Below are 7,436 nucleotides of genomic sequence, written 5' to 3' on the forward strand. Positions count from 1 at the left end.
TAAAAGGCATTTAGTGTATGCCTGCAAAAGCTATTATTAGACACTAGCTTGTTTTGCCAAACTTTGAGCCTTCCAAAAGTTTTGTAACTTTGTTAGCATCCTCTTTAGTTTACAGGTGAGCAGTAAATAAAGCTATTGTGAATTACCAATGATGCAAATAATGTATGATATCTTCAGAAAGAGAGTCAACTTTTTAAAATTCAGCCTTGCCACTGTACGTTATCCCCTACTTCATTTCAGACATGTTATTCAAAATGCAAGAGAAATAGTTTTAAAAGTATACTCAGGTACCTTGGTAAGGACAATGTATTTACCCATGTTATTGCTAAATTAGTCACATCTATCACCATGAAAAACATGGACAAAAAAATGTGCCACACTTTTTATTCTTGGTAAAAGATAACTAACTGCTTCATTTGAGCTCTACTGGATCCTGCTATAAATAAAATATATTTGCAAACTCATTCCTACGTGGAAAAGGCTTATGTTTGAGAGTACAGATAAACTTCACTGGTGATTGATTAAACACTCTAAAGTGAGCTTAGTGTCATACTTTATACATATACATATATATAAATAAAGGATTTTTATAGAAATTAAAGATGAAACTATATTTCAACAAAGCAATGAAGCACAGCCAAAGCTAGTACCAATACGAAACATTGTCAGTGGTGTTGCTGAAAAAGCCAAATGAACCATGCCTAGCAGCAGGGTGATCAAGTCAGGCAATGAATTCCTATAATTCATTCAAGCCCTTTGATAGTAAGAAAAGCAATAAAATTTTGAATTAAAAGAAAAGTTATTTTACTAATCAAATGGCATCTTTTAGGACTAAACTGGTGAGGGAGAAATTATAGCTTACTATTCAAATTTAAAAAAGGATTTTTACCATCTTAGGCCATGACATGCCAAACACTAATGTGCATGCACTCTTTTGACACTAATTTTTATCACAGAGTAGGGAAGAAAGTAATCATTTACTTGCATTCTATCAACTAAGTCATCTTTAACAGGAGAAATAGGGAAGTGCTACATACTGCTATGAAAATTTCCAAAGAAATAATAAAAAAAAAAATTAAAGAAATGCTTTCAGCTGGATTTGTGAAATAGAGGTATCTTTAAAAAAAAAATGGAGAAGGATTGTCTCCTTGCACTGCAAGTGTAATTGACAAAGCCCTTGCAATGAAATTGCAACTACTGTGTGGTAAGAAGGGAAGAATAAAAATGTTGATGTGTATTAGAAGTTTCCTATGTAAAGCTTTTCATTGTAGGCAAATTATGTAATGAGGCTATTCCTTAATGGGATGCAAGTATTAATTGTTACACTGGAGTAATGGTTCTGCCCCTCTTGGCATTCATTACATGCCCTGCTGCAGCGTTTTGGTCTATCACTCTCTTCTGTAAAACATATGTTTAGTGGAAAGGAGCGACTTTTGAAAAACTAAAGGCATTTACTCTGTAAAATACAAGTTCTGCTTCCGTGAGTAAAGAAAAACAAATAAACACCACTTTCATAGTCTGGTGATAATACACAGCTATATCACTGCTGTGTACACTGACACTTGCATTTTTCTTAGCGACAAAATAAGCTCCTGAAACTGAAATAAACACCCGATCGCCATCTGCCCAATTATTATTTTCTGTGAGTTTGATTCCAGCATCAATCCAGGATTTCTGATTTCTCTATCTGCTGGATACAGGCGTGAGAGGAAAGCAGTAATGGAGAGGCACAAGAGGAATTGAAGTCGCTCTACTGATTAAAAACACCAATAGAACTAAAATCTGGTATTTGATTTCTCCGATGCTATTAAAAATATCCAGTGCCATCAGGGCTGGAAGCTCCCTGGCATCCAGGTGCTAGGGGACACGTGGAGTCTGGGAGGGTTTGGCAACCAGGGTCTCTCCCACCACCCCTATCTAGGGAGCAGGGTGGCCAGGTTGGCAGCTGGGGCAGTCCCAGCCCCAGTGAACCCATAGGGATGGTGATGGACCAAAACCAATCCAGGACATCATTATCAACCATGTCTGTGGGTGCAGGTGAGTGGGGGACAGGCCTACCTATCGTGCTGCTGGGGCAGGGCCTGATGGTCCCAGCATGCTGACATCAGGTCCTGGGCCATAGGCAGGGCAGGGAAACCTCCAAGGGTGGGCAGGTACTCAGCTGAGCTGCCAGGGCCTGGAGGGTCAGAGAAAAAATGCACAGAGAGGTAAGAAGATTGTATATTCTCAGTCTTGGGTGGAACTTCTGAGGGAAAAATACAAAATATTTTGGAGGCGGGAATTCAGTAAGTGCCCATTGCCAACCTGTTAAAGCAGTAATGTGTTTGTCATTCAGGCAATTCAGGTTAAGCATGTTGCTCAGCTGAGAAAACGTAGTGCTACAAGGAAACTAATTGTGCGCTTTGCAGATTGATTTTTTTTGTATTTTGTATGAGATCCTTCCGAGATAATCTCTTTGTAGTTCTTAATTTGTCTTCAGTGAGAAAGTGGAAGACTGACAGAAAGATTGAAGCACTGAAATAGGGTCAGAGTGTCCAATTTCCATTTTGGGTGCCAGTTGCTTGGATAGAAGAAATCAATTGCTCTACTAGAAAGTAGTGCGTCCATTCGTCTCTTTGTCCATTTTGAACTGAAGATTTATGGACCCATTTATCTTATCATTTCAGTGAAACTACTCACAATAAATACAAGAATAAGCATAAACTGTTGGCAAGATTTAAATCTTAGGTTAAAAGTGGGCTTTACTTGATCTTGTGTCAGAGAAATATTTTTGTTTCTGTTTCATGAAGGGTTAGGATGGTTGTTTTTTTAATGTATCAGAGCATTTGGCTCTTGGAATACAAATATTATTTGTAACCACACATTTAGTAGCTGAGTTGTTACCACTATCTAAGCCAAATCCTGTGCAGAGGATGCAGTCTCTGTATGACGTTTGGGTGGTAAGCCAGACAAAGCAGGCCTATTGTGATATTGCTAACTTTACCCCAAAGAATTCTGAATTCTTTATGAAATTATGAGAAATTATTGTCCATGCTTAGCTTCAAAAACGTGTGTTGTCTTGACAGCTTATGCTGTTGACTGGTACTCTGAAATGGGACCATTTCTTCCCTACACCATAATGCTGAATTTCCCAAGCAACACTAAATTAACATAAATTAAAAGAAACACTTAGTAGGAGTATGTCTCAAAACATCTTTTCTTTTAAAACTATCTATAGTTATATATAGTTATAACTATCTATAACTTCAGAATCAGCCTCTTCTAGGATTGTGTTGTGGTTTGTTGTGTTGATTTGCTGATTTTGGTAGGGGTTGGTTTTTTCTTACTAGGCCTTTTTGAGGGGAGGACTTCAACTTCAAAGGGATTAAACAAACACAGTTTAGGTATGACCATTTTGCATATGGCTTGTACTTTAATTTCACCATTTCCCAGAGGAACATATGGTGCAGTGTTTTTACAGCTTTCTCTCTTGTTTCTAAGAAGTATTGAAAGAGGGATGGTATCAGGCAAGTTTTTTGTTAAGCAACAAGTTCTGGTTTTTGGTTGCAACTTGTATTGCTGAAGCATCTAAAAGCCTTAAGCAGGCTGAGGTGGTGTGGAAAGAGAATTACAGTCCCAAAAAGCAAGAAAGAGAAAGTAGAGGAGGGAAAGCTGACATAGTAAATCAATACGAAATCTCTTCTGGGGGCAAGAATTTTGTCTTTAGTAATATGTAATCACATTTTATTTTGTAAAAGGCTGAGAAGAGTGAGAGAATTAGCAGAAGGATATTAGTAAAATAGTATAGAGTTAGGCAAAAGATATATTGAGTTAGAGAAATAATAATAGTAGGGAGCAGGAGAAGTTTAAGTGAAGTCAAAAAAAGTAATTTGTTGGCAGAAAACATGTTTTCTAAACAATGAAAAGCAAACGTTATATAGAGGGATATCTACCATGCTGACATGTGGAAGAATGAATTGTTGGATGCCATAAGAAACCTTAAATTGTGATGCAGCGTTAAGGTGGCAGGCAGAGGTCTGTATAAATGCTTATTTTTAGAGAATATGTAGACTTCCTGATCAAATACTTTTCACTGGTGACCCCTGTTATTGCTTAGAAGAAGTTTACCTCATTCTTCATTACTTTCTAGATGTATCTTGTCACTCTGTTCCTAATTCTGAGTGGCAATGGGAGGCCAACATAAAAATAGCTGTGTTTCCTGCTTATCTGCTATGGTCTTCTGAGTTTGAACACTGTTTCAAATTGTCAGTGGAGTGACTTAAGCTTGGAATGCTGGTGAAAAACTATGGGCCTGTAGAGTGACTTTTTAAAAACAGATTTCAGGAAAGTAACAGAGGAGGGTAAACCCTGTGTTCTCACCTTTTCCAGTCTTCAGCCTAGATTAACAGGGAAGCCACTGAAAGGAATGACTGACAGATTGTACCAAGCCAAGATGGTCTTTGTCTGGTATACCATACAGTCATACCATACAGTCTGGTATGTTTTTTACTTGTTTGCTTCAGGTTTTGTTTTGTTGGGGTTTTTTTCCAAATATCCCTTCAAGATCCTGACCTATTCTTATAAAACCGCTACTGAAACATTTTCTTTTTTTCTGCAAGCAATTAATTCCCTTCCTCCAAGACTCTATTTTACTAATTTTACCAACAACTATGTAGCTTTTAGGTATGCTGCAAAGCCCTGCCTGAGGTGGATTTTTTTTGCAGTGTTCAGGTAAATCACATTCCTCTCGTCTTTTTGTAGATTTGTTTTAGTACCCTTGGAGGTGGATGAAGCTAAATTTATGTAATTCAATATTTATTTCACTATTTGAATTTTAAAAAAGACAAACATATGAAGCATACTATTTGTTCTTCCTCTCTGGGCACAGGCCCTTTCTTGGAACCTTGGGACATTTATGGACCTATTGAGTTGTAACAATATTGTACACCTTCCAGTTCTTGCTATGCTTGTGGTTATAACAGCTCCATGGCTTCACCTTAAAAAATGAGTCAGTGAGACAGAATTCATTTGAATTTCTATGATTTACTTTGGTCATTTGGCTAAGCAAATAGGCAGATTGTAGCAGGGTGCTGTACAACAGAGTACTTGGGTTTTTCTCCCCAATTGCAGCCTCAAACAGATATGCCCTCTTTGCTGAGTGTACTGGGAGAGGACATGATGGCAGGCTTGTTTTCAGCTTCTTAGACACAGACAGACAAATATGGTTTATTTGGTTTTGTGGGGTTTTTTTTGCTTGTTTGATTTTTGGGGGGGGGGGTGTTGTTTTTTGGTTGTTCTGGTTTATTTTTAATCTTAACAGTTAGATTTCTTCAGTGAGACAAATCTGTGCTTGCACATGAATTGAAATAAATTCATCACTTGCTACAAATATTTCAGAAATAAGCATCATAATTGCTTCCTTTTCATCACAATATTACAGTAGCTTGACTCCAGTTGCCAGCCAACCTCCTCAGACCATCCAGAACTGCCAAAACATCTGAGAAAATACACAATCAATTATAGCATTATAAAGATGAACCATCTGTGCTGAGGTTTCCAGTTTTGCATGAGAATGAAAATAGGAATATGAAAAGTCCCATATAGGTTGTTTTAATTCCCAAAATGACATAAGTGAATTAAGTCAGGTCCTAGCACTGTTAAATAGCCATCACAGATTTTACCACCTACAATTAAAACCAAAATTAGAAAGACTATGTTGGATATACTGTGGAATCCACGAAAGGAAGTAAATTGTTTCAGTGCATTCAACTAGTAGTCATTTTATCAAAGCCCAGCTTTTCTAATGGAATCCAATTCAATCCACACTTAAGGAGTCTGGAAGTAGGCATCTTTCTGTTACGCCTGCTGTTACCCACAGGCATGGAAAGGATAATGGTCACTTTTCATCATTAATACTTACCATATATGTTTTCTCTTAAATCTTGCAGTTAACTTCAATTAATCTGTCTTTTTATGGTTTTAAGACATAATTTATAATGAAACCTCTCTGAGGTTCCTCTTGCAGTGATAGGAACAAAGGTGTGTGCAGAAGATGAACTGCTACATGCTCCACAGTTGGTGCTTTATGTTTTTTGATGGCTTATAAATGTCTGTGTCTCAGTACTGCTCTTTTTTAAGATTTTTATGGACATGTATTTTGAGCTAGATGTGCAATATTTACTAAACTAGGATAAATTTACTAGTATGCAAGATTAAAGGTATTACGCTAATTCAAGCCCATTTCAGTTTTGTTTTTTTTTAATAATCACTGGAATGATTTACAACTTTCATTAAAGAAAATGAACATCCTCCCCTTGTGCAGTGGCATGGGAGTTTGAATAGAAGGACAAGAAAAGTTCACTACCTAGCTAATTATCCTAATGACATTCCCCATGACTTAAATAGAAATGCAGTGCATACAGAATGTTAGCTACACGTACAAAACAATTTATCTTACGTGCATACTGTTTTATGTGAAAAATGGAAAAGGAAAAAATGGAGCAGGAAGGCAGAATGAAAAACTGGATGATGAGCTGCTGGAAAGAGGGTTATTCCATAAGAAAGAAATTTTGGATTTTTTTCTCTTTCTTTTTTCCAGTCATGAAATAACCTATTCTTCCATGACCCAACATTAGCCCATGTAAAGGGCTGTCCACTTGGTGTGTGATTTCCTGTTAGTGAACATAATGAGATATTATAATAATGTGATAATGTGATGCTACAGACCCACCCCTCTCTGTATAGATAAGAGGACTCCATATACAGAGTGGGGGTTTCCTGGCTGCTCTCTGGATTAGTTGGGAGCATAACAGCATCTTCAGCTCTATCTGAACCCACTGGCTACAAGAACAGGAATTCTCACTCTTCTCACTCTTCTCATCCATTTCTTAAGCACAGCTGCTTCAGGAACTCTGGAGAGTACCAAGGTAAGTCCTTTGCACTTGCTCACTTTACAGCAGAGATGGTTGTCAGTACCTTTATGCCACCCTGTTACCATCTCTGATGGCAAAGACTCAGCCTCTGAAAAGAATGGGCTGCTCAGAATAACACAGGCTGAAACTGAACCAGATGCTTCCCAGCATGCTGGGCATTTAAGCTGCATGTTTCACTTTATACTGGGTACATTTAAAGCTTAAATGTGGTGAACCCAGGTGTGTTGTGTTAAGTGTGGTGTCCCAGGTGTTTCTTCTCAACCTGTCTCCGTTTGATTTTTCTTCATTCTCATTTAGGATTTCAGCCCTTGAAAGGATACCTACATGTGTAGGGTAGAGAGGTCTGTTATGTAGATGATTAAGCTGCTGGAGTATGCAGATACAAACCCACCCAAGTCAATCTAGTTCCACTTTACTCCCTTGAAAAGGTCACACCCTTGCAAGTCTTTAATAGAGGCCTTAATCTCTACCACAGAATTTCATACCTTACTTCTCTGTTGCAGGTACTTTAATTTCAGTGTCTCA

The sequence above is a fragment of the Calypte anna genome, chromosome 1, assembly GCF_003957555.1.
Source record: "Calypte anna isolate BGI_N300 chromosome 1, bCalAnn1_v1.p, whole genome shotgun sequence".
Classification (NCBI taxonomy): Eukaryota; Metazoa; Chordata; class Aves; order Apodiformes; family Trochilidae; genus Calypte; species Calypte anna.